Here is a 25743-nt window from a genome sequence, read left to right as displayed (position 1 = left end):
GGGAGAAATGCATGAATGAATATGCACACTGAGAAGCCAGCGGTCAGGCACAGCAATACCTTCGTTGGAAGTCTAGATAGCCACCCCAGAGTGCAATCGAGAACCATCTGATCACAGAACCGCAGAAAAGATTGCTGCACAAGACTTAGGAACTCACCCCGTTCAGGATGGAGAAGCTGATGCCCAGCAAGGGAAAGGAACTTAACCGAAGTCCATACAGTATCAACTCTACATATAAAGGAAGGGAGAGGATGGGGCAGCAAGACCAGAGACACGGAACCCAGTGAGGAGGCTGTGACCTCCTGAAGAGAAATAATGGTGACCTGGACTAGGTTCCTGGCAGTGAAGACAGGGAAAAGAGAGATCTGAGAGTGATTTCAGAGGGTAAAAACCATACACTGTAGTGCTAGTTGGAATTGGTAGGTTAGACAGAGGGAGGTGTGAAGGATGACTCCCAGGTTTCTTGATCGGGCAACTGAGTGGATCTCCTCACTGACATGAGGAAGCCTAGGGGAAGAAGAGTCTTGGGTAGAAGATGAGGAGTCCACCTTTGGAGAAGCGGGGATTAAGATACCTGGGGACCATGTAGGGAGATATTCTGCACCTGTTGCTCTCACTAGACCGAAGGTCTGAGAGGGCAGGGTGCTCAGTTGACACCTTTACCATGGTATCTCCAGAGATGCCGTGTCTGCTATGGAGTAGACACTCTATTTTGAGGTGCATCCGTGGAATGAACGGAAATACAGAATTAAATGTGCACTTGGGAATCTTCACGAAGGCCACCCCCAAGTCTCATTAGCTAGGGGAAAAATTAGATGAAAAGACTTTGTTGTTATCCTGGAAAAGCCCTGAGTGGCCTTTGGGGAAAATGAAGCGGAGATCCCTGACCTCCAGCCTAGGAACTAGATGGCTTGAACTTACGTTCCAACTTGAATTCCCATCTTAACCATAGGGCTGGGGAGGAGGAAATGCAAGAACTTATCAGACTCTGGCCTGAGTAGTTGGAGTCTCGCTCCTAGCCATGAAATATGTGGTAAGAAAGAAACTAATGCTAACACCCCCAAGGGCAGAATACTTAAGACACTTCCGGCTGCTTCTCCTTTCACCGTTCCTTTGGAAGATCACAATACATCTGGGTGGTAGGCTGAGGGCACCAAACTGCATAGCAGTTAGCCAACTGGGCTTGCTAATGTCATTCAGTTGGTCAGTGGCAGAGCTGGGATCAGGGCCTCCCAATCAACTCTGTGCTCCTTCTGTTGCAACATATGGGGGTAGGCTAGCCTTCCACAGAGGCCTACACTCCACTCTCCTAGTAATAGCACTAATGGGCCAGCATTGTGTGCAGAAGTAAATAAGGGAGAAAGAACACCAGTAGGCGAAGAACAGGTCTAGTGTATGACAAAGACTCGTATCATCCAGATAGACCCATTTTGTAGCCAAGAAAGCCCTGGTTCAGCTTGATGAGGATAGCATCACCCACAGTTGGCCAGCAACCTGTCCATCCACATACAGACCTACCTACATACATGAATGGTCATCAGTGTCTAGCAAAGTGTGAACCTCCCAAATGGTTAGCGTCTGCCACAGCTAAGAAGCAGTATCAGAGGCTCGCCCTCAACACTCAAAGGAAAACACATTTATTTTCTAGTTCTTAAGCTATAATCAGTGTTTGAAGCAGCCAGCCCAGGCATGAAGACATGCATCTACACGTTTTGTTTGCAAAGACACACACACACCCATTCCAGTGGCTATTGTGAGCTTGTTGAAATGTTCGGAAAGACACCTCCCTGAGTGATAAAGTTAACTCTTACTAGGCAACACTCTGCGTCCCTCCCTTCTACATGTTCATTCACATTTCTCTTCTATTTTTTTTTTAATTAAAAAAATTTGGGGGGGGGCGCCTGGGTGGCTCAGTCGTTAAGCGTCTGCCTTGGGCTCAGGTCATGATCTCAGGGTCCTGGGATCGAGCCCTGCATCGGGCTCCCTGCTTAGCGGGAAGCCTGCTTCTCCCTCTCCCACTCCCCCCGCTTGTGTTCCCTCTCTCGCTGTGTCTCTCTCTGTCAAATAAATAAAATCTTAAAAAAAAGAATGACTTTTAAAAAAATTTTTTTTTAAAGTAGGTTCCATGCCCAACGTGGGGCTTGAACTCATGACCCTGTGATCAAGAATTGCAAGCTCTACCAACTGAGCCAGCCAGGCTCCCCTAACATACCTCTTCTAAAACATAATAATGACCTTCTTTCTACCAAGTGCTTACTAAATCCCATCTCCTCTAATCCATCTCTCTAATAGCCCCAATGGGTGGGTATTAGACTTATTTTACAGGTGAGGAAACTGAAATCCAAATACAGAGAGGGTAAGAAACCTGCTTGAGGTTACACATCAGACAATGGCGAAGCTAATTTTGGTGATACGAAAGCCTCTGCTCCCACCAAGCTACATCGCCTCTCTGCATCGAATAATGTTCTGAATGTAGAATCCCAAACCCACTTGAAAAGGGGCAATGAGAGCTACTCTGGGCAGAAAATACCGTCATTTTCATTGCTAGCAGAACAACTGATCTCAATTGGCCCAAATTTCTCACTGGAACAGGTAACATTTAACAGAAACTCAATGGAATTAATAAATTAAGTCCTAAAAGGCAGTTCAAGGTATGACACTTCCCAGAATTTTTTTTAAAAAAACGGGGCGATATCTTTTTAATTTCTTCCCGCCTCCTCCTGTTCGTCCCCCTCCTCCTCCTCCTCCTCATTTTTTAATTGTTCCACAGTTAAAATGGCCTCCTTAATTGCTCTGTGGATTATGGACAGTTTACTAGGCTCATGAAGACAAATTCTGATGTGCTATGAGTCCTTAATGCTAGCATATTAAATTAGGAGCAGAAAAGGGAATAGAGGCACAGGATACTAATTTGATGATCATTGTGCTAAGCAGAAATTGGAGAATTTTGTCTTTAAACGTGTTATAGTTTCCCTTGCCCCCGGGGAATGCCAATAATTGTTAAAATAGGATGAAGCAGAGATGTCTGCTAGATAGAAGCAAATAAGTTGATGAAGAATTTTCAGGTCTCATAAAACGACATCAGAAACCAGACCAGACTTTTGTGTCAATATCGTAACTGGGAAGTCTAAGAACCAAAAATCAAATAAAACTGTAACTATGACCAATAACAAGACATTAAAAAAAAAAAAACAGAACAACCACTCTTGTAAGCATTACAGATAGTTGAATGAGCCCCCCACACCCCTTTGAATGGGCACAGAGTCTATACAAAGAGCCCCAGTGTACTACAAAGCATGTACTGAGTTTCTGGACTGCATGAGAAAATAAATATGGCTCTTCTTGGGACGAATTTCACCTAAAACTGATAGATGTGTCGGAAAAACTTGAAATCCTTACTTTGCCATAATTTTGTTTTCCTTCTTTGAATTTAGAAGGCAACTTGTGTATGATTTGATGGCCCAGGACTCTTAAGAAAGCCTTCTAATAAACTTGGATTGACGTTGTCATTGCTTCTCAGAAAAACCTCCTGTTTAAAACAGAATCTTGAGGTTTAGGTTCTATTCCCCGTTCTCACTTTCTAGCTGGATGATCTTGAGAAAGCCAATTGATCTCTAGGCCTTAGTTTTCTCATCAGCAAAATAGAACTATTATATGCCCCACCTACTTCCTGGGTTGCTTGGAGCATCAGTTAAGACAGTGTATGTGAGAGGGGCTGAGGGTTTATTCTATCGACAAAGCTTTGCTTTGGGGGAAAAATAAAACTCTAATAACCAAACTCCCAATTTTTAAAAACGCCCATTTACTAGGTTTATAAGGCAGGAAGCTCTGAAATCAATAAAAGGCTCACGAGGAGGAGGTTTCAGTAGGTAAAAAAAAAAAAAAATTGAATGAAATGAAGAGCAGAATTTAAAGCTGAGAAAGGTGGGGACAAATTGACTGTCTAGCACAGGATTCTAATTATAGTTTAAAAATGATTGGACCTGCACTATCATCTTATTATTGTAGTTTTTTAAAATGTGGTTTAAAATACATGGTTTAATTACAACCCGAAGCTGATCTTTTTCTTTTAGCATTTCTAGCAGAAACATAGCCATGGTTTTATTAGAAAAATCAAAGTGAAACAGGACTTGCCAGGAACTCACTTGACAGCAATTTTTGCTGCAGTGTATCTATTCCATTAGACAAGGAATACTTGTGGCCTTTTTCTCTGACACAATAAATTACCCATCATTGATATACTGTACAACCTCTGGCCCAATACTGAGCTGATGTGAGCTGATTGCTTCTGGATCAATGCTGGCTTCCCCAAGTTTCTGATGAGCAGCCATCAAGGTTTGGGAGTTGGAGGGAACATGGAGTAACCAACTACTGCTCTTTAAACAGAAGAATAAAAGGAAGGTAGGATCAAAGAAATTCCCTGTTGGGACCCTTGCCAAAGAGCTCAGGGAGCTCTGAAAGGGGAGGGAAGGGCATGGAAGGGAGAACAACTTACTCACATAGTCTCAGTGGTTCTCTGGCAGAGCCACACCCCTGTATTCATTTAGAACCAGAGGAGGATTCAGATCCACACCCATGCAGATAAAGAGATACACATTCCAACCCAAATATATAGGCCCGTAGGCACAGGAGGCTGTTAAAATGGCAGGGCTTGCTGGTATTCTGGCATAGTCCACCATATACCTCTCAGCCAGCCATGGATTTGAATTCCAGAAGCTAGGATGATTTACTTCTCCCCCACCTATGCAGTAGTCCCTAAGGACAAGTAAAGTCATCCACACAGACACGTACAAGCCAAAAAGGATATGGGAAGGGGGTCTGGAGAGCAAGGGTTCCACAATCCTGGTATCTTTTCCTTTTATGTGATGGTTAATTAGAAGCTGAGGTGAAATCTACGCTGTGTGCAATAGGAAAGACGGGCCATAGTGGTGATGGCAGCTGTGGTACAGATGAGAAGTAGAAGCTCCAGAAGCATAGTGGCATCAAGAATAAGAGCTACAAGGGGCGCCTGGGTGGCTCAGTCAGTTGGGCATCTGCCTTCAGCTCAGGTCATGATCCCAGGGTCCTGGGATCGAGCCCCGCGTTGGGCTCCCTGCTCAGCTTGGAGCCTGCTTCTCTCTCTCTCTCTCCCTCTGCCCCTCCCCGCTGCTCATTTTTTCTCTCTCTTTCTCTCAAAGAAATAAAATCTTAAAAATAAAAGAATAAGAGCTACAAGGTTGCATTGGAGAGGTGATTCAGATTTCCAAGTGTTTGCCCATCCACAACTCCATTTAATGTTCATAATAACCTTGTCCTCGAACTAGAGAAAATAATTGAGGCCCAGAGGTTAATGAACTTGTCCATGGCCACACAGATTATGAGCAGCACAGCCAGACCTTCTTACTCCCAGTCTAGTGCTCTTTCCTCTACTCCCTTTATAAAGTGATGGGTCAATTCTAGGTTAAAAAAAAATTCCCACTACCATGTCACGTAACTCCACCAAAAACCCTCGTTCTGGACCTCATCGAGTCTTCCTGATTCTTCCCTTCATCTTTCCTGATGCCCAGTGGCACCCTTAGTAACCCATTAAGTAGATGCACCAAGGACAAAGAACCCAAGTCAATCTACGTGGTCCCCTCATAACTTAACCAATTTAGTAAACATTTGTTGAGTGCTTACTACGTGTCAGCCATGGTACTCCATGTTGGGAACTCAGAAAGAAACATACCATGGACTTTGCCCTGGAGATGTCCGTCTGAGTCAGAAAGATGAGTTATGTGTGTACATAACAGTAGGGATATGACTCTGAACCCAACCAAAGGATGTTGATAAGTTTGTCTTAGAAATAGAGGAGGGCCTTTTATTCCTCCAAAGGAAAGAGTGGAGGAGGATGCATTAAAAAAAAAAAAAAAAAGGCCCAGGCCAAGTTTTGGTGAGAGGTAAGTGGAGAAAGTCCATTTCAAATGGACCTCCATTTTCGCAATGTCGGAAGCGAGGTTACATTAAGAGTGAGGGTAGCTGAGGCTCAGCTGGAGAGGGCCGGGAGGAGATGCTATGGGGGACGTGGCAGAAAGTCAATTGTTAGAAAAGTGTGAAGGGCTGCCAAGCAGCCCTGGGAGCTCTGCTGACACTAGAGAACATGCTTTTGTCGAGGAAGCTTTCCTCAAACAATACTTTGGCAGCCCAGGACCTGGAGCAGGCAAAGCAGGTGGTGGGGGTTTTCCAGGCTTGGGCTCTGGCACAGACATCAGAAGTACTGGGGGTGAAGATGGGGGTGGGGGAGACGGATAGGTCCAATAGGAGGATGTGAGAGCCTTGTTGACATCGCTGATCTTGGGGTCCAGGCTGGAGAATGATCCAGAAGCGAGCTAGCAATTCCTGATAAACAAATTACTGACTAGAAAAGCTGGCTTTGCTCAAAGCGAGAAGTCTGAACTAGCTGTAGCTATGAATTAGGGAGAGCACTGAGGACTTGAGTCAGTGCCGTCAGGACAAATCGGGAGCCAGAGAGCACAACCTGGAGATTCATGTGTGGAGAAAAATCCACCGTTAGCCATGCCAGGCCACACATACCGAAGACTGAAGACCTTGTAGTTGGGTCTAGCGCCCAATTCGAAGGGCGATGGCTTTAGCCAATGCAGAGTCCACGCCATGCGTAAGGGGGGAAGCAGGCAGCTCACATGCTCACAGCTCACTCTACCTTCCCCACCTCTAGAGTGTCATTTACATTTTTGTCACATCGTGCTCTGCCCAACTGTTCCCTTAGTGACAGTAGCAATGTCTTGCAGCAATGATCTGCTTCCCAGAGAAAGCAGAGCTAGGGATGAATCAGGAAACTCTTCTGAGAGGAATCCAGGTGGGACACTGGGGAGGGAAGCAAAACTAGCCAAACCTTAGGACCTGGGGTAGAAAAAGAGATTAAAGAGCTGCCGGCCAGTCCAGGGGCCTGGTCTGGGGAGGTTAACGGGGCAACAGGCCCTATGGCCCCTTACCTCTCCATCCATCACCACTTTTTTTTTTTTTCATTCTCTGGTTTCATGAGGTTTTTCAAAGCTTCTAGGTCTGGCGCCGGCAACGTCACAGAAAAAGTTAACAGAGAATTCCGCAGAGATAAAGTCCCCAGTGAAGCCTGTCCTAGCCAAGAATAGTGACTGTTGTCCCCTCAGGCTGAGTGGTAAACAAACCTTCGAGTGCTTTCTTTCCCCTTCAAGGCTTTGAGAGCTTCAGGTCCTTTGGCCTGAGAACCCAGCAGCTAATTGCTTCTCTTGACTTGCTGACTGACAAAGAGAGGTGTGTTTAGTCCAGTTTTAACCATTCCCTGGAACTCAGAAGAAGAAAAGAAAGTAAGGGGGGGGCGAAATGCGGGGGAGCTCTAGTAAGGCCGTATGGGAGAGGGAAGATCTCCCAAGGGTGAAGTGAAGGGGCATGACTAGGGGAACGTTTGAATCAAGGTGTAGAGCAAAGCTTGCTTTCAATGAGCAATTGCCAGGTAGATGGCACCAGGGCTCAGGGGAGCCCTCCTATCCTACCCTACTCTAGTAACTACCCTTCCTCCCCCTTATATCTTCTGGACTGGTTGCTTTCCTTCAGTCTTCAAAACATGCTCTTGTCTGCCTGATGCCAAAAAGTAAAACAAAAATCTTTCCTCCCACCCCCTGACCAACGCCATCTCTCCACCACTGTGTCTTTTTTTTTTTTTTTTGGAATAAGAACCAAGTTTATTTGTTCATTTCTTGCATTTGAAGTATTCCTCGATGACATCCTTTGCCTAAGACTCTTTGCCATAGTCCTTAACCACCACACAACTGCAACCAACCACTTTACGGGGCTTTCCCTCTCTGTCAATTTTACAGAGGCCTACCCATTCCCCTAGTTTCTTGTTGTCATCAACCTTGTTAGGTTTATTTGGTGTTCAGCACAAAGGGCCTCCACCAACTTGACATACATAGGCTCATCACAGTTGGATGCAAGCACACAAAGATGGGCTTGGCGCTTGTCTAAGGCTTTGGCAGCTTCGCGAATTCCACGTGCCAGGCCATCGTGGATGAGGGAGGTCTTCAGCACCTCTTGTAAACAGTATTAACGTCCATTACACCTCCGGCAGCAATGCCTTCCTCGACCATGGATAACACTCCACCACTGTGTCTTTCCAGAACACACTTCTTGATAGACTAGACAACACTCACTGCCTCCACTTCCTCTCTTACCAATCTTCCCAATTCCTGGCAGTCTGAGCCTACCAGTGCCTCCTTCTTGAAAGCATCCTCTGGAAAGTCACCAGGAAACTGGAAAGTAAATTCGAATCCCATAGACCTTCTTTGTGGCTCTTGTCCTTGCTGAACACTCTTTTCCCTTCTGCAACCATCTCCTTGGCTTTCCCTGCATGACACTATGGGTCCTCCCGTCTTTTATCATCTCAGTCCTCTTCACGGGCCCCTTCCCTTCGGCCCCAAGGCTCTTGCTCCTTTCTCGGTGATTCTATCCACCTCCTGAAACTTTTACTATCTCCTCTATAAAGATGAGACACCACTCTAATTTATTTCTCAGGCCCTGTCAATTTCTCAAGTCCATGTCTACACTCCCCTTACTGGTCCCCTTAGGGACCAATAACAAAAGCTTAGCTCAGTCCCTCATTAGCTCTCACCTGGATAACAACAGCCTCTGGAGTTCTGTCTGCATCCAAACATTGCTGCCAATCTAACACGCTGGACAGTAATCTTGCTAGATCTGATCGTATTGCTCTTCTGCTCAAAAACTGTAAATCACTCCCTATTATTTTCATTTTTTTTTAAAGATTTTATTTATTTATTTGACAGAGAGAGACACAGCGAGAGAGGGAACACAAGCAGGGGGAGTGGGAGAGGGAGAAGCAGGCTTCCCGCTGAGCAGACAGCCCGATGCGGGGCTCGATCCCAGGACCCTAGGATCATGACCTGAGCCGAAGGCAGACGCTTAACGACTGAGCCACCCAGGCGCCCCAACTCCCTATTATTTTCAAAATAAAATCCATACTCCTTAACCAGGCATTGAAAGCCTTTCACCAGTCAGCTCCCACCTGTCTTTGCAGGCTTATTTTCCACAAAACACCCCTGGCTGCCCTAGACTCCAGGCGTGAGTCTCCTTGCTGATACTGAAAATCCATCCTGTACTCGCTCACCACCTGGCTTCACCCAAGTGATTCCCTTGCCGAACATACCCCTCTTTTCCACAACTCTCTCCCAAGGCTCTATCTTTCAATCAAAGCTCAGCTCAAATCTGATCTCTTTTCAAAAGACTTCTCAGATTTCCCTGGTTGGGGTTATCATCTCCCTTCTCGTAGCACGTAAAAATTTTTTGTGTGTGTTGTTTGGAACTCAGCTGTAGAGAGCTGAGTTAATCACACCCCTCAGTTCATGGCAAAATACTATCATTAGTCCATATAAGGTCCCTCCTTTTATTGTATTACTTTCCTTCACCCAAACCTCCATTCTCATTCTTGTCCCCTCACATGGACCTTCTATAATGCATCGGATGTAAGTCCAGGATATAGATAGATAGATAGATAGATAGATAGATAGATAGATAGATAGAAAGATAGATAGATAGATATGTATCGTTGTTATTGGTGGTGGTGGTGGTGGTGGTGTGTGTGTGTGTGTGTGTGTGTAAGTTGATGTAACTATTATTGGGCCACAGATCTTCTATTTCTTATCTTTTCACAAGAATGTATTCAAGATCTCTTTGGTATTTGCACAACTACTTTCTGGCTTCTAATCCTTGTTAGTATGCAGTCACCACACTTTACATGTGTGTTTCCCCACTGATGGATGCCTAGTTTGCCTCCAATCCCTTACACAAAGGATTCTGTGATAAACAAATGATTCTGTGATAAACATCCTTGTAAGCATCCCATTTTAGAACCCTGGAGTGGTTCCCCAGGACACATACTCAGGAATGAGTTTGCTGGGTTGTAGGAACATATCCGTTGTTACTAGCAATACGTGCCATCTCATTGCTCTTCAAAAAGCTAGACCAGCTTACACTCCCATGAGCAATGCTGAGGATTCCTTTTTCCCCACATGCTCATAAACGCTTGGTGTTATCTTTTTAATTTTTGTCATTTGGATGAGTATAACTTGGTATCTCGCTGCTATTTTGATTTGTATTTTTCTGAATACAAGCTAGATCTATCATCTTTTCATATGCTTGTTAGCCAATCCAGTTTCCCCTTCTGTGAGCTGTCCATTCTGTGAATACGCTTTGCCTCTTTTTTTTCCTGTTGTGTTTTCTGCCTTTTTCTTGTTCCTTGGACGTTCTAGATATCAATGCCTTGCCAGGTTTAGACATTACAAATATCTTCTCCTAGTCTAGCATCTGTTTGTCAACTTTGTCTAGGATGTCATTGATTGAATTGAAAGCCTTAAGTTTGATGTAGTAAAATTCATGACTTCTTTACCTTCTTTTCTGTACTTCAGGGTCTTATTTATGAAGTCCTATACCATCTCAAACTATAAAGAAAGTCTCCTTCATTTATAGTTTTACTTTTCACGCTTAGGCTTTTAATCTACCCGGAAGTCACCTTTGTATGTTATATGAGGGTAGCAACCCAACTTTACTTTTCTCCATATAGCAGTGCTTCTCAAACCTTTTCACCTCATAGCACAGAGAGAATATGATAGTATATTCTTGGCAAAATGTGGGAAACTGAAGGGGCTGCTCATGGCCAGAGGGGGAGGTTACCAGCTTGGGAACTCTGGCCATGTTAGAGGTCCTGCCTGGTCATCCGAAGGATCAAGGGGATCAATAATAGCTCTACATTCCTGTAATCCATGTGTGGCTTTCGGAGTGACACACTGATTGAGAAACTCTGTCGCACGGTGATCCACTCTTTCTAATACCAAACAATCCATCCTTCCCTTGCTGTGAAATTGCATTGATATTATCATATTTCTGAGCTCTATATTCTATTCCTTTGTTTTATTTGCCTTTTATGGTGCCAGTCCTACAGTAATTTATTATTATTATTATTATTTTATCTGTGCAGCATGTCTCAAACTGTAGAAAGGCAAGTCTCTATTCTTTTTCAAAATAGACTTAGATATTCACACATTTATTCTTCTATATGCATTCTAGAATCAGTTTTTTCAGGTTCCTTAAAACATCCTGCTGGAATTTTTGTTGGAAGGGCACTGAAGTGGTAGATTTGGGAGAAACTGACATCTGTACAATGATAAGTCATCCCATTCGTCCGTATGGTGTCTACCACCCTTTAGTCAGAGATTTTTATATCTATTAGTAGAATTTAAAAACTTTATCTATAAAAAGTCTAATATCCTTTTTGTTAGATGAATTACTAACAACAAAAGATATGTTACAGGTTTTCTTTTTTGTTGTTATTGTGAATGGTGATTTTATATACAGAATTTCGTATGTCTGTCATTATATTCAGAGTGTGCACTGAACTAGAAGTCCATGTCCAAAGGCCTTCCCTAATTGGGCTTGGGGCATCTGAAGACAGGCCTTTGATTCACCTTTCGCCACAGTAAGTGCTCACTTAAATGTTGTTAGTTAAACTGAATAGAGGGGACTGCAAAGTACTTCAGAATGCTCTGGAAATTACCATCCATGTAATTTTTCTGACAAAAATGCCATGTGATTCTCATTTAAAACTAAATGCCATGTTACTTCAAATTAGATGCTGAAGGAAGGAGAGGGAAGGAGGAAAAACAGATTACTGCAAATGTATAGTTTTGACTTTTGAACCATGTTAATGTTTTATATATCCCACCCAAATTAAATTAAACTATAAAAGAGAGAGGGGGAAGGATCTTTGAAATTGAATAGAAACCCCAACAAATGGAAGTTAATTGTGGTGGGTAATAACTGAGAGGGGGCATATATATGGGAGACTTCTGGGTGGGGATAACGTTCTGTATTTTGATCTGCTTGTTGCCTACATTGGGGTGTTCACGTTGTAAAAATTCCTTTTGCTGTACACTTATGATTTGGGCACATCGTATTATAATGTATAATTTAAAAGTAAAAAAAATTAAAAGACGACATTTACAGGAGGATCATGAGGAATATAAATGTATACAAAACACTTAATATAGTGCCTGAACATAATAATAACATCGAGTATTTACTGTATGTCACCCTTGTGCTAAACACCTCCTAAGAATGGTCTCATTTAATGCTCGGGGCAGTCTTACAAAGGAGATACTATTATCATCCACACTTGATATGTAAGGGAAATGAGGCAAAGAGAGGTTAAATTACTACTCACAGTCATATAGTTGGAAAGTGGGAGAAGCCCTAGTCAAAGCCAGGTTTCTGCAATCTTAACCCCTATGCTGAAGTGACATTCAGTAAATAGTGCTATTGTGATGTTTTATATATTTAAAAAATATAAACCAAATAAAAGACAATCAAATATGTATTATATAAAATATATAAAAAGTATATAATAAACATATTTATTATATATATACATATATATGTGTATATACATATACATATATATATATATATATATATATGCATGTGTGTGTGTGTGTGTGTGTGTGTGTGTGTGTGTGTGTGTGTATTACCGTTTAGAAGCCTGAAAGAAAAGCACCCTCTGGAGAAGAAAAGGGTTCTAGATCTTGCTGCCTTCTGTCAGATTGTTTCTACTGCTCATTCCTACCTCCTTTTCAAAATGATTCATAATAGAATCAATTTTTTTCTTTTTAAAGATTATTTATTTATTTATTTATCAGAGAGAGAGAGCACAAGCAGGGGGAGTGGCAGGCAGAGGGGGAAGCAGGCTCCCCGCTGAGCAGGGAGCCCGATGCAGGGCTCAATCCCAGGACCCTGGGATCACGACCTGAGCTGAAGGCAGACGCTTAACTGACTGAGCCACCCAGGTGCCCCATCAATTTTTTTTAAGTAAGCTTTACACCCAATGTGGGGCCTGAACTCAAAACACTGAGATCAAGAGTCACATGCTCTACCAACTGAGCCAACCAGGCACCCCCCAGTTTTTTCTTTTTTAATAAACTTTTTTACTTTGGAACAATCTTATATTTATAGAAAACTTGCAAAGATAGCAGAGTTCCCATATACTCCACACGCCCATTACCTGGTTTCCCCTGATGTTAACATCTAACATAATTATTGTACATTTATCAAAACTGAAACATTAACATTGGTATGATACTATCAACAAAACTCCATACTTTATTCAGAGTTCGTCAGTTTTTATACGAATTCCCTTCTTCTGTTCCAAGAGCCAAACCAGGATACATCATCACATTTAGTGAAATGCATTACATTTTAAAAGTTGTGGTAAAAATGCACACCTTACATTTACCATTTTAACCCATTTCAAGTGTATAATTCTGTGGCATTAAGTACATTTACATTGTTGTGCAACCATCACGACCACCCATCCCTAGAACTTTTTCATCTTTCCCAACTGTAACTTGTAAAATGCATTTTTACAACCAAGAAAACCTATAGTCCAGAGTAGCTGGAGCCGGAGAGAAACACATACAACCATGCAATTAGCAACTACGTTGTACAAGACCAGACGGAGAGGTTGATTGACATGGAAACCATGGAAATAGCTAAGTATAAGCAGTACGTATAGGAAACATCTAGATGGGGTTATGTTACTCACCATACAATACCCTCTTCCACTACAGTCCTCCGCTCTACCAACTGAGCTATCGAAGGAACCACACCATACAATACCCTCTTAATACACAAAACTTTGGCAATAAAAAGCTAAGCAACCCATTGGAGTGAAACTCATAACCTGAACAAGCAGCTGCAGATGGTTTTGAGAGGAGGTAACTGTGCAACCAATCCCGAAGCAAATCAGTCACCAGGGAGAAAAAGGAGACTGTACCCCCGTTCTCAGGAAAGAACCTAAAACCAGTCACTTCACTCATTGCCTAGCAGTTACCTAAAAATGTGTGTGGCCCCTGAGTAACTCAAGTGATCGAGCCCCAGCACACACCTCATGGACGCTGTACCATCAAGCAATGGTCAGAAGGCTACACAGTCAAGCAGCTGGAATTGGAGATAATCTTATAGTATGTCAAGAGCTCCCATGGTTATTGTTGCAAGCGTTTGACCATAGGAGGAAGATTCCCTAGAGTAGAAACTTGAGAGATGCTCTCAATCACCTGGGGATCTTACTAGAATGCAGGTTCTGATTCAGGAGGTCAGGAGTGAGGCCTGAGGTTCTGCAGGTGCAGAACCACGGGCTCCCAGGTGATGCTGCTAATCTGTGGGCTGCACTTCGAGTAGCGAAGCTCTGAATTAGTAGTTCTCAAGTTGGCCGCGTGTTGGAATCACTTGAGGAGCTCCAAAACCTACTGATGTCTGTCTGGGTCCCGTTCCCTGAGAGTCTGACTTAATGAATTAGATTAGGGTATCCAATGGACTGGATTAGGTTCTCCTAAAGTTCATATGTTGAAGCCCTCACCCCTGCCATGTAATTGTATTGGAGAAAGGGTCTTTAAGGAGGTGATTAAGGTTAAAGGAGATCATTAGAAGGGTGGAGTTCTTTTTTTTTTTTTAAGATTTTATTTGACAGCGAGAGACAGCGAGAGACAGCGAGAGACAGCGAGAGAGGGAACACGAGCAGGGGGAGTGGGAGAGGGAGAAGCAGGCTTCCCACTGAGCAGGGAGCCCGATGTGGGGCTCGATCCCAGGACCCTGGGATCATGACCTGAGCCGAAGGCAGACGCTTAACGACTGAGCCACCCAGGCGCCCCTAGAAGGGTGGAGTTCTGAATGGAGACAATTGGTGCCCTTGTAAGAAGAGGACTAGACACCAGAGTTCTCTCCACCAGGTGGGGACACAGAAAAAAAGTGGCCATCCACAAGCCAGGAAGAGAGCTCTCCCCAGAACCCAACCATGCTGACACCCTGATCTTGGACTTCTGGCCTCCAGAACTGTAAGAAGATAAATGTCTGTTGTCTTCAAGTCACTCGGTCTATGATATTTTGTTCCGATTGCCCAAGCTGAGACAGGGTGTGGGCCAGGCATTGGGAGGTTTAAGAAGCTCCCCAGGTGATACTAATGTGCAGCCAAGGCTGAGAACCTCTGCTCTAAACAGCAGTTGAAGTGAATGCTTGTCAAATTTGCATCTTCCTTGCACCTGTGTGAACACAAAGCCCGCCCAGCCCCTGCCCGCCCCCCCCCCACATATGCTTGGAGAACTACCAGCCCACGTCACTGATTCAATACAGGACAGACACGAGTCCCTCTCCTGCTCAAACAGCTTAGTCACACCCATCAAAGACACGAGTGCCCTGCTTAACAGTTGGGACGGCTTATGTGACATTTAATAAAATGATAACTGTCGTATTTTCTCTCAGTTCTGTTTAGGAGAAAGGCTGGAGACAACGTTAAATGATTTGTATTTTCTGTTCCTGGCCTTAACCAAGACTTATGATCTTCTAACCTGAGTGGGCATCTGGAAAGTCCTGTGAAGAATGAGCTCTTCAGCTATGTTCATCAACATTTTTTTTTTTTGCTTCTTTCACAGGAGAATGAAAGGAGAGTTTCAAACACTCTTTTCTGATTATACCAAGCAAGGCTGCGCTGGTGTAATGTGGTATTTAGTGTTCACCTTTAAGCAACATTTTCTGAGTTAGAATGCTCAGAATCAACATCAAGCTTGGTCAGAAAAGAATAGATTTAATTTGAAAGACCTTCCTGGCAAAATCAAAGGGCCCAGGGAGATGAGTCAAAGTCTTTTGTTGGGGGGCCACCAAGCCAAAACCACACAACTGTGAGCTCGGTTTGCTTTAGGCTCTGCTTCTCTTTAGGCTGACCAGTGGTACCATGGTTTCCCAAGGCCCAGGCCCAGGGCACCTGGGAAATACACACCTAAGCACTTGACCTGCCAAATGGCACGGCTGTTTTGACCAACCGATCTATGGGGCAGCCCCTAATCGTGGAACTGCCCCTGGATTGTTGTGAGGGTCAAATGCAAATCTTCCATGGGAAAGTGCTTTGGAAAAGGATTTGGCACTAGGTGAATATGATCCCAGCATGGTGATGAGGCTATTAGAATGTTTGATCATGCTGAAACGGTTAGGATGAGCAAACTGTAGGTAGGCTGGTTTAGGTAGCCTAATCACCATTCCTTTCCCACGTGCAGATAATCGAGAAATAATAATGGAAATGCCTAATGGCTTCCCTGAGTTCACTCATGCTACTTAGCTCCAGGCACTCATCCAAAAAAAAAAAAAAAAAAAAAAAGCCAGCTTGGACAGCCACAGAGCTGGATTTGATCCACAGTGAAGAGATGTCTGTTTTCTGACACCATTCAGGTGTTCCCTAGCCACGTTAGCAGAAAGTAAAAAGAAGACATTCTGGGGGGACCAGTTATGTGCTAAAAAAACACTGGGCCCTCACAAATGCTCTCCCAACCCACAGCTTGGCAGAAATAAGGTTTTCTTCTTTAACTGTCACAGAAGTTTGGGGATAAAATCACAGAAGAAAATACTCCCATCAGTACATGTGACAAGACAATAAAGAAATGCTCTTGCAAACTTTCCCAACGAGCTTTCAAAAAGACAATTTTAACAGAAGGGTGCACGCATGCATGCACCCACAGGAACAGGTCAGGCCAATAACACTCCGAATGCCCCGGTCCAAGGAGCCTCTTTCACCAGTCTGCGTTTTGATCCTACCTCCAACTCGTCCAACAGAAGGCTCACTGTTGTGAGATGTTTACTTGTCATTAATTAGCTCAATTAAATGGTGCACTGAGCAGAGGGAACGCCATGTTATTATAAGCGTTCACAGCAGTCCCATGGAAGGAACTCTGGGCCCAGGGGGTAAGACAGAAAAGCTGTATGTACCCAAAACTTCTCCCACCCACCCCTGAGAAACTGTGGCTTTGGGGCCGTTGTCTTCTGCATTTAGCAAAGAGCAAAAGCTCCAGACCACCGAGCTCAGTGTGCAAGGGATCATCTGCCCTGGCCACATGGAGAGGACAGAGGGTTGCCAGTGAAATCGGGCTTGGTGGTCATCTGCACGTGAGCCACCTCCAAAAGGGGCACAGACCACAGAGTTCAATCGGCAGGTGACATTCGTGAGCGAGCTTTATACCCTGTCCTCAAAAAGGCATGCATCTCAGCCGAGGCAACAGTGCGGTACTTTGGCTCCTGTTACCTGGACCCTGTGCAGGTAGGTCCCAGTGACCTGAAGAGGGAATTCAACCTCCACAGTCTAGTCTAGTTCGGGGCTGCCACTCAAATGCATTCTAGATTTCTCAGCAAGCAAAAGGCCGGCAGAGGCTCCAAGAACTGAGAGGTCAATGTAACCTTTCGACAGAGGCTCAAACGAGTATTCTAATAGACTACATAGAAGCAGCCAAGAGGGAGATAAACACATCAAACCCAAAGCCACTGCGCATCTCTATTCCGTTTTCCTCTCTGTTTCCATGGCACTCATCACTTTGGTGCCTCTGAACAACTGGGAGCAATAATTTTCTTTTTTTTTTTGTTATCCCAGAAGAGGTTCTGAGACTACTAAGTGCTTCATCTCTGTTTTCTTCATCTCTTTCATGTGTGAGAGTCTGAGAGCTCTGGGGAGGCATTTTTGCTGGGTCACTCGCCAGCACTTAACTATCTGTGTGATCCCGGGCCGACGACTTAACTTCTCTGGGTCTCCGTTTTCTTAGCTTCGATGTGAGGTTAGCCGTATAGCCCCTACTCGTCTGGGTTGCGGTAAGGATCAGATGAGATAACTCATTTGTATCAGTTAAAGTACTTGCTCCGAAGGGCAAGAGATCAACTCAGTGTATGTTAAAGCGTGTTTTACGCTGTCTACAGCTGCCCGCAAAGCCTAAAGTATTTACCACCTGGCCCTTCACGGAAAATGTTTGCCCACTCCTGCTCTCTCTCCTTCCAGTAAATCCAGTAAATTGTGCTTCCTTTGTGTTTGTCCCATCTGCGACATAGAGAGTTCCAGAATAGACGGAAGGGTGGAGGAGGCTTTGGAGCCTAGGTAAGCAGGAGCAATCGGGTCAGGGGGCCATGGCCACAGCCACTGACTACCACCGTGGTTGAATTCGGTCTCATCGTCTTAGCCTTTCGTTGTTCCAGATTGCAAGTTGCTGGAGAAGTGTCCTACTGGCTCAGCATGGGTCCTATGCCCACACCCTAGCTGCCCAGGAGCAGGTAAAGAGAGTGTCTGGCCTCCTTTGTCTTCCCCCAGTGAGAGGCGGGGCCCCGGCCCACCACAAGACTCACACAATGAGAGGTTCTTTCCAACTAGAAAAGGCATCTGGGTGCTGAGTGATTGAAAAATGACATATATTCACTTTGCCCCATAAAGTGCTTGGCACGGTGCCTTGCACACTGAAAGAAAGCTCTTGCTGGTTTCAACTATGCTGCTGCTGCTGATTAGTATTCTCACCAGGTGTGGGCACCAAGCCTGATCCAACGCGGGTGCCCAGTGGGGGCCAGGCCTTTCCCTGCTTGCCCTCTTCCCCTCTGCCTTGTGGAATTTCCTGTAACTCACTCCCCCCCTCGCAGCCACCCGCACTCGTGGGTTGGAATCCTTACTCTGCTACTTCCTAGCTGTGTGACCTGGGAGCAGTTTCCCCACCTATAAAATCGTTCAGTTTCCCATTTATGAAAAATGGAGTGATGATAATAATAGCACTTGCTTCCCAGAGGTTGTCGTAAGGGTTAATCAAATCAACTTGGGTAATAAAGTACTTACAACTGTGCCTGGTACATAAACGTTAACTATTGTTATTCCATCTCTTCTCATAGCTGCTCTCCTCCCAAGTTTCAACTCCCCAGTCCGTGTCTTCCATCTGATCGCTCCCCCCAGCTTCCCCAACACCGTCCCTCTCATTTCTCACTGCCCTCAGACCATTTCTGTTGAGATGCTGGGCTGTGATCCGAACCAGTGTATGTTTTCCAGTAGCCACTGCCCTCCCTTGACCACCCCAGACTTGAGGCCTCAGAGCTGTCATGGATTCCCCTCCCTCCCCTTCATCTTCTATTGATCACTGAGACCTGTCCAGGCTCCCTTTGAAATGTCGCCTGCCTCTTTTCTCCCTCTTCGATTGTCATGACATTTGCATTTCAGGCCTGAGGTTTTTGAAATGGCTTATCAACTTGTCTGCTTGCTTCTCCCAACCTGCCCCACCCCAGCCCGCTCTGGCCACAGCCCATTCGTCTTAGGCACAAAGAGCAGATTCAACTTCCTAAAAGATTAAAGTCTAGGGGCCGTGAAGCTCCTTGAAAGTCTTCAGTGCTTTTCTTTCCCCAGAAAAGGGGTTCTTGAACTGGGGTCCACGAATGAGCTTCAGAGCGTTCATTGCCTGCCCTACCCTCCTTGAAATGAAATGTATGAGAAAGCAGCTGTGCATGGATTTCTGGGGAGAGGAGAGGATACGTAGCGTTCATCAGATTCTTCAAGGGCTCCGCGGTCCCAAAATGGTTAGCTGATGTTCTAGGATAGTGGCACCCAGGGTGGGGGCACAGGCCCCCCCGGGGGAGCGCAAGATGATTCTTTGGCATTGAGAAGGAAATATTAGAACTTTGACATTTTCATTACATCATCCTTTGTGATTTTTGTGTATGCTTTATTATATATGAGTGCATTAGTACAAGTATACAGTTTATAAATAAATATACATATATGGGGTATGCTAATGTATTTTTCTTTTTTTTAAGGATTTTATTTATTTATTTGACAGAGAGAGCACGTGTGCACAAGCAGGGGGAGCGGCAGGCAGAGGGAGAGGGAGAGGGAGAAGCAGGCTCCCCACTGAGCAGGGAGCCTGACATGGGGCTCCATCCCAGGACCCTGGGATCATGACCTGAGCCGAAGGCAGACGCTTAACTGACTGAGCCACTCCGGCACCCCAAGCAGGAAATATCTAATGTATTTTTTTGATAAGAGTATATGATCCAGACATTTTTGAAAATCCTGCTTTAAAGAATCAAATCGAAATTCCTCTGCTCTTTGCTCTCTGGTCCGAAGCTGTTTTTTCTGCCCTTGTGTCTTTTATGTGACCCCTCCACATACATTATAGGCTCATTCCCACCTCTGGACCTTGGTTCATGTGCTTCTCTTTGCACAGACTGCCCTCATCCTCCTCTCCATATTAAAATTATATCAATTTTTTGAGGCTCCAGGAAAAGTCCCGCTTCCATCAAGAAGCCCATTCTGACTAATCCATCTGTTCCGTCACTAGAAAACTCTCTGGAGCACTTATTATGTCACTCCAGCAGATGGTTCTTAAATGTGCAGATTTTATTGACTTATCTCCAACAACCAGAAAGCAAGCTCATTGAAGGAAGATTACAGAAATGTTTTCCATCTTCTCGATAGGACCTAGCCCAGTACTAGAATCAATGCTTAACAGAAACTTGCTGAATGGAGCCAACGCAACAAGCCGCTGGGATATAGAGTCCTCTGGTGGTCTTACCAATGATAAGGCTCTTGGTGGGCAGAGAAGTGAACTCACATGAAGCAGGGCCTCTCAGTCCCTGCGGATGACCTAGAAAGCAGGTGTCAAGGGGTAAAAAGCCTAAGCAAACAAAATCCTGTCCAGTCACCCCAGAAAGCTTTATACTTCCAGTCCATTTCCCCCAGGGGTCCCAATTTTCTGTTGAGGCTGATTTGATAAATGTATTTGAGGGGCAAAGTATTAATGACTGATAATGTAGTTAATGACTGACCCCATCGTACATGATGGTGGCACCGAGACACCTTCGGTGGAGTGATGAAAGACTGTCAGTTATAGGCACTAACAAGATTGGCTGGGGAGATCTGGGCTTGAGATTTCTCCGTGTCCTTCGCATCACACCCCAAAAATGAATAGGCGGGGGGAGGGGGGAGGAAAAATGGGACATCAGGATGTTTCACTGCACGAAGAGGTGAAGTGCCTATCTGAGATCAGAGTAAGCACGACAGCCTTCCATGACAATCTGCCTCCTCCCTCTCTGGAGGCTGTTATATATATCGTGCAACTTGTGATTAAAATGCCCTCCATTGCCCAGTACAGTGTAGGTTGCAGTGACACGAGAGACACGGAGCTTGAAATACTTCAGAATCCAAATAACTCTAAATTTGAGGCTGCGTTGATTGCAACGGGTCAGTCTCCCCCTCAGGCTGTGGAGCTGTGCCAATGAAACGCCAGGAACACAGAATGGCATCCCGTTCCCATCTCTGTTCAGCAGGAAGTCCAGAGGCTCAGAAAGGGAACCAGCTGGCTGAGCGAGGAAACCATACATTTCCAAACAATTTCCAATTAGCTGTAAAGTACCAGCTCTCTATAGAGCGCTGCCTTTTACGTCAAGTCTTTTGGGTGGTGGAAAAGGAGCCCTGACGGCTGGAGGTGAAAGTCGAGACCCGCCCCCCAACAACTCCTTGAGAAGGGGACACGTGAAAAGCTGGCTCTTGGGGTTTAAAGCTTCCCTCCACTACAGAGTGGCGGATGTGCATCGGGCAAACATCCTGAGATGAACTCTTTACCTATTTCAATTCCTCTCGGCTAAAGTCTATGAAATAATTAATTCCAGCCCCCTTGTCATCGCTTGCATGATCTAGAGAAGTTCACGGGCATTGATGACAAGGCTGTCAACCTCTCCCTAAAGCGCCATTCCTTTGTGTGTGTAGGCTCCCCTTTCGCATCTGCTCAATCTCTGGAGGACAGAGGCCTTTGTCTCCAAAATCCCTCCCTCCACAATACAATCAGGGCTTAAGTGACTCCCTGGGCCTGTAGAACCAGTCACAATGCCCCACGCTTCCTGCCCTGAGAGCCCAGAATTCATGACCGTGCAGATAAATGAATTACACACTTGGCCAGAGATTAAGCCTGGTCCTTTGTACAGCAACCTCTGAGGTCTGGGGGAAGATTTGACCTGTCAGGATCTGTGTTCATTTTGCCTTGATGAGAGGCAGAGCAAAGCGGTTCTGGCTGTACAATCCCACACCCTGGGGTGTGATAATCAGCAAATTGCAGACAAGGAATTGGCTATTGCCCGATTCTCATTGTCCAGAGCCCAGGCTGAACTGTTCGGTGGCTGGCAGGTTGTTTCTCTGACTCCAGATGGCAGACCCATCTCTTGCCAGGCAAGCCGAGGAAGAAGAACGTCCCGAGCTGTGGTGCCAGCTACAAAGGGGTCACAGGAATTTCAAGAGGCCAAATGCACAGAGCTAAGTCCATCCAGAATCCCACCCAAGGGACTGAGGCAGGAGGGACACTTGGGTCCGAACTCCGTCCACCTCCTTGCCTTTAAACCCAAGGATTTAGGTAGAGCTGGGAGACTCTGAGAGTCTTTTAAACAAGAAAACCCCCAAATTGCCACTTCAAACCTATTCCTTAACAAGTCAACTCAGTAACCTGCAAATGTGAGTCACTTAAAACCCAGACATCTTCAGATTTCCAGGGGCTTTTGTATGCCAAATGTGAGCTGTCTGGTGTCTGAAGGGTAACACCATTGTCTTGGCTATACTCCTCAGGTCTCTGCTCAAGTGTCTCTTCCTTAGAGAGACCGATCTTGAGGCCCCGATCTACATCCCATCCCCTTGTTGCCATCTCTAACCACGCATGTTCATTTTCTTTCATGGCACGTATCCTAATTTTTAATTATCTGTATTTGCTCATTGGTCCAACGAATATTTATTACATGTTTACTGGCTCAGTTCTAGGCTCTGCAGATACAACAGTGAATGAAACAGACAAAAATCCCTTGCCTTCATGTAGCTCACATTATAGTAGAGGAGATAAATATATAAAAATAAGATTATGTTACATAGTAAATAAAGGCCCAAACATGAATTCCCATGCCAAGAAATATTTGCAAGAAGTTGTACACTGATCAATGTATATCCCTATAATGTACAGTCATGAGCTAATTATGTTTCTTTTTTATTTTCTAGTGCAGATAAATCTGATCTGAACTCATAATAACAAAGTGGTTTTCAGCACAGGAAAGCAGCATCCTTATAGCTCTTTCCACTGTCTGTTAAATAACAAAAAGTACTCACTTTGCATTATGTTTATACTTCGATAATAATATTTATCTCTCTGAATTGTGATTGTTGATCTCTCGGGCTCCTTCTATCCCTGAGTAGACAGGCACTTGAGGGCAGGGACTATGTATTACTCATCTTTGTATCCCTAGAATTCAGCCAGGTGGTCATAAGTTTTTGTTGAAATGAGAATCCTGGACCCTGTCACAGGTCCGGAGACCACGGAATGATTTGCGTGTTAAAGCCCAGGAACCAAGTAAGACCAGAGGATGCATCTAGCTCCATGGGGTCCAGGCCAGGCTGGGGCAGAACTAGAACCCCCACTTCTTTCCCAAGCTGGAGAAGGCATTGTCTGATTCACGAAACTTTCCTCAGCCCTTGGGAATTTTATTCTAGGATTGATGGGTTCCTGTGGGTCCCATCTTTCAGAGAACTCCTTAATTTATTAAGTCCTTCGTTAGAGATTACAGTAAATCTTTTATGTAATGGGGATTCTTGGAGTATGGACTGTGAAAGTCTACGGAATTGTTTGGTTCACTGAGGCCTAAGGGGAAGACCTTTACTGATGCAAATCTTTCTAAATTGTCAGAGGCAACATTCCTGCCTCACAAGATAGAGTCCTGGGGAGATGATAGAAAAGCTTTCTTTGCTGTTTGAGGACTAGGTGGGCTCTGAGTTATTTTCCAGTAGATCATTTTCCATTGTCTGAGACTGTAGTTGTTAGAGATGTAGGACACAGACTAAATAAGTAGAGAACCCAGGACGCTATTTGGAGGCTCCTTTATTTTTCTGGGCTATATCCCTGACTTCTCAGATCATTTCCCTATCATATACGCTTCTTCCTAAAGAAGAATGCCACAGATATCCCAGATAGCAGGGGTTCTGGCTTATCAAGATTTTACTGAGCATTTCAGTGGGATAGCTGTAATCCCATGGGCACACTTACTTTAAGGGAAATGATTTTCACTCTATAATCTTCTTCCCTAAGATGGCTGAAAGAGGGTTTCAACAAAAGCACGCCTGGACAGTTGAAGATATCAGGGGACTGTTGTCGTTTGGTTTGGATAAACACTCCAAGTGCCAAAGAATGTGACACAAGGGGATAATTAGTTCCCCTAGGGAAGAAAAAAAGGTGAAATCTACCAATTGCACACGTTAAATGCACATTGACTTGAGGCTGAAATGTCCATTTTATACAGCTCCCACACTTTCTCCAAATTTTGTATCGATAGGTGTGGTCATGCCAGTGGGCACTCTGAATATTATTGCTTATCATGGGGGATTGTGCAGAATGGAAAAGGGGTCAGAGGCGGGTATACGCCAGGGTCACAGGGGCTGTGGTGGAAGCATGGGAGTGGTTGGAGAGGGGGTAAGTTAAGCTTGAAGAAACCACCAGTGGGGCAAAGCATTTTGTTTACTTTACCTTATCCAGGCAAATCCTCAACTTCTTAACTCCAGCGATATAAAAGGAACAATGTAAAATGGTGCCTCGGAGAAAAAGCAAACGCTGACCAAGTTTTGTATAAACTCTTCCCTAGATCTGTCAGGGAAGCCTTCCAAAAGTTGGAAGCCTTAAGAAGCCTCTATCGCTCTTGAAAGTGCCCTTACAAAGAACCCCCAGTGTTGGTTTTGCTGATTGCTCAAGCCCCTCTGAGCCTCTCGGAGAAAAAGAGAAAGAAAGGGCACCCCAAAATGGGGGGGGCTACTTCCTGAAGAGAGCTGTCTGCAAAGTTCTGCTCTGATGGCTTGCTGTTTGAACTGGACCAAGGAGAGGGTCTGCGTTGTCTAGGAGAATCTGTGTTAGCGCTCCACACTTAAGTAACTCTAAAATGTAGAGCAGCACTTATCAAAGTGCTAGGGGTTCAAACCCTTGGGAATTGAAAGAACTCGAGAAAGGGCTGATTGTTCAATAAAGAGACTAGGTAGCCTGCCCAAGGCCTACCACAAACAATACCACATTTGGAGGCTCTTTCCTCTTCCCTGCTCTTCTCTCCTCTTTCCCCTAACTCTGTTAAATCCAAGTTCTGTGTGCACCCTGGGTCTGTTTTTCAGTTCTCTCTTGTCACACTGGTCTGCCAACCTCACCCTGTTAGCAAACCCTGACTCCTTTTCTTGCCCATGTTCATTTTCCACACTTCCTCCTAATTATCTGGCAGTCAGCACATTCGGCCTCTCTTCCAACTCTAAGCTCTTAGGACAACACTCAACCATGGCCCAAACCCCTATGACATAACAACAGATGCCATCACAAAACCTTTAAAATTAGGTTAAATGGCAAAGCCTTCATAGAGAATGAGGTATGTTCAGTACTAGAGATACAGTTGCTATAAGGTCATCATAAGGCAAGAGGAGGAAGTAGTGGGGCATTTCTTCCAAGACGTGGTAAAGAAAGTAACCTAGCCAGGAAGTAGGACACTTGGGCTCAGCTCTACCATCAATTCTCTCTGCTCTTCAGTGAGTACCTCCTTTGCTTTGGATTTCAGTTTCCTTATTTGAAAAAGAAGGCTTGTAAGTGAAATCAGTCCTCTTTCAAAGAAGGATACCCAAACCACTGGTGGTTTGGGGTGGTACATAGATAAACATTTTTTATTCTAGTAATTTTATATATATTCTATCTTACATTTGGAATACACTGGTTTTCCACCTACAGTTTCATTTTAAGATACATGTAGCCAGGTAAAAGCATGAACCAAACTAAAGAAAAGCATTTAGCAAAATAATAAGTACTACACATAGCAAGAGTAAAGGCGTTACGCAAATTTTGACTTGGATTC

General features: G+C 44.6%; 1 protein-coding gene and 1 pseudogene across 1 annotated transcript in view; both read right to left on the bottom strand.

Annotated features, from left to right (window-relative positions):
• Positions 1 to 25743, bottom strand: part of COL4A6 (collagen type IV alpha 6 chain) — a 272612-nt gene that overhangs the window by 66926 nt on the left and 179943 nt on the right. The window lies entirely within an intron of this gene.
• Positions 7706 to 8102, bottom strand: LOC116624698 (annotated as a pseudogene).

The sequence above is a fragment of the Phoca vitulina genome, unplaced genomic scaffold (genome assembly GCF_004348235.1).
Source record: "Phoca vitulina isolate PV1807 unplaced genomic scaffold, GSC_HSeal_1.0 scaffold69, whole genome shotgun sequence".
Taxonomy (NCBI): domain Eukaryota; kingdom Metazoa; phylum Chordata; class Mammalia; order Carnivora; family Phocidae; genus Phoca; species Phoca vitulina.
Note: the sequence above shows the minus strand (reverse complement) of the source record. Positions and strands in the feature narration are given on the sequence as shown.